The following is a 2,736-nucleotide window of genomic DNA, read 5'->3' as shown; positions in this document are numbered from 1 at the left end:
AAATGAAAAAGTGACACCTAACTTAGTTTGAATAGTTTTTTTTTATGATATTGCTAATATTTTCCCACTATTTTTTTTCAATTAGCATGTAAATGAAAGTAACCTCCCTAGTGCTCTCCAACAGATTTTATACAGAAGAGAAGGGCATAACAGATATCCGGTGTGCATATGAAACATTGTAGTTTTTATAACTTAGAGAAAATAAAGGTGATATTATATATTTCCCATTAAACAAAAAGACCAAAGTGCAGATCAATAAAATGACTCGTGTCAAATTCATTTAGAAATGTTATAATATAGAAATTTTCTATGTTCTCTCATTTAATTGGCTAATACAGAGTATTTTAATCTAAACATTTTCCTGAAAACTTTTTTGATAAAGGTTTGTTAAAAAATTGCTATTATTTGCTGACTTAATTTGAAAGGACACTTCATAATAGTCACTTCTTATATTTAATCCTTTCCTATTAAAATTTTTTGGTCTATGCAAAGTCTGTGTGTTTAATAAACACATCTGTCTGGCCCTCCCTGGTGGCGCAGCGGGTTAAAGCACTGCACTGAGAAGCTAAAGCCGCTTCCGCATGAGTTTGATCCCCGCCTGCCCCAGAGGTGACCACATGGCGCGGCAGACCTCTCCTGACCCGCCCGCTGCTCCCCTCAGCAGTGTACTTCGTCGATCTGCCTGTTCTGCTCCCCACTCTGTCTCTGGTGAAGCCTCTCGCCACCCCTGAGCCTCTGGCCTGTACCCCAGATCTGTATGCACAAATAAATAAATCTTAAAAAAAAAAAAATAAATAAACACATCTGTCAGTTTTATATACTATATATTCATATTAAATATGAATATATAGTATATAAATAATTACATGGATATAATTAAGCATATATGTTTGTATATATACATACACACACATGCATATCCCATGTTTGGCTAAACACAATTGAAAATCACCTGTCAAAATTCATCTGAGTCTTTATCCAAACTTTGAAAATTAATCTTTTTGAATTGTTGAAAGTAAAAATTTATTTATGTTCAATATTTTTCTTGATTAAATATGCCCAAAATATAAAGCCAAAAACTATAGTCCTTGATGTTCTTGAAAATGAATTGAACTATTTGTTTTTAATATTTTGTGATCACATAATACTTGGTATCATAAATAATTTTTTCAGTGTTTAATCTTTTAGAAGTATTCTGAAATAATGTTTATATAAAGTTTTGAATTTATGATTTAAAAAGAATGGACCAATAGTATCTGCATCAGCAATCACATCTTTGAAAACAGCACAGCACAAGTTATGTGACTGTCCATGCTGAATGAATAACTTCGCATATAAGAAAAGGGTATTATGATTGTTGTTAATTTCCACATGATTGTACTTTATTTCTAGTCTATTTTATCAAATTATTTTCAAATTTATAGGTATACAGCAAGGCATGTTTAACCTATTCAGCGAGAAAATGTAAACTTGTCTCCACTGGGACCTGTGCCATTTTTTTCTTTTTTCATTACCTTCTGGCATTATGGGGAGGTGTAATTACATTCTTGTATTAACTTCTGTGTGATAACAATGTGAGAAGAATGCAGACAGTGAGGGGCAAAGTAGTAACAGACAGTTGCCATAGAGCACTCTGAAAAGATCTGGACAAGACCAAAACATAAGCAAACAATGCCAAATGGAAACACTTGACACTTGCCATGGGAGAATCGCAGCATGTCAGTCAGCACTCTCTCCTAGGAGTAGAAATAGGATTCTTCTAATTACACTAGATCTATTTAATTCAGTTGCAGAGTGACATCATCAACCCTTAAATCTGAGCAGGAAAAGTGAAAAAATAAAAGACAGTGCTTTTTCTTTGCTTTGTTGAAACCTTTAGACAAGATGACAGTTTGAACACATGCATATCTTTTCCTTAATCCAATCAACAGATTTTCCATATACTTTTTAATTCAGTTATATAATAATTGAGGAGACTGTCTCTTTTCAAAATAAAGGAAAAAATGAACATAATTTTAAAAATCTAATTCATATTATCAGAAAAAAAGAAAGTATAGTCAAAAAAGTACTCACACACAAATACATGTGCCATGTGCCTGTACACACACACAAACACACATATCTAGGTCCCATTCAAAGTAACAATAATATCATATGTATAGAGGGAAAATGTAATCTATATGTAGAAGACAGGAACAAATTTGTAAAGCATTCTAAAAGATAGAAAAATTTAAAAATTCATTTAATTTTACCTAAAATGCACCATTGGTGAGAAAATACAATTTTCTATATACTACTAAAATCATAGAACCCAAATCATGTCAATATAACCATTTTTAAATGTGTCCCTTATTAAAATGTTGTTTCCAAAAATGTCTTAGGTTTAGTTTTAATATGATAAATGAGGAACCATACCATCTTCTTTAGGATGAATGATATAGAAATTAGAACATCCACTTTCACTTTTGTATATATGACTGTTTTTGTTGACTGAATTTCCAATTAAAACTCCAGGTTTTTTTAAATTAGAGAACTTCTTATATAGAACATCAATAAAATATTTTATCCACTTACATATTAAAAAGACACAATGATTTATCTTTTTCTTATATGTAAGTAAAAGTATGTCTATAGGATCCTCTCTGGTGGCGCAGCGGGTTAAAGCACTGCACTAAGAAACTTAAGCCACTTCTGCATGAGTTTGATCCCCACCTGCGCGAGATGAGATCCACATGG

The sequence above is a fragment of the Condylura cristata genome, unplaced genomic scaffold, assembly GCF_000260355.1.
Source record: "Condylura cristata isolate star-nosed mole 26May11 unplaced genomic scaffold, ConCri1.0 scaffold00012, whole genome shotgun sequence".
Taxonomy (NCBI): Eukaryota; Metazoa; Chordata; class Mammalia; order Eulipotyphla; family Talpidae; genus Condylura; species Condylura cristata.
The sequence above is the reverse complement of the archived record's forward strand: the minus strand, read 5'-3'. Positions refer to the sequence as shown.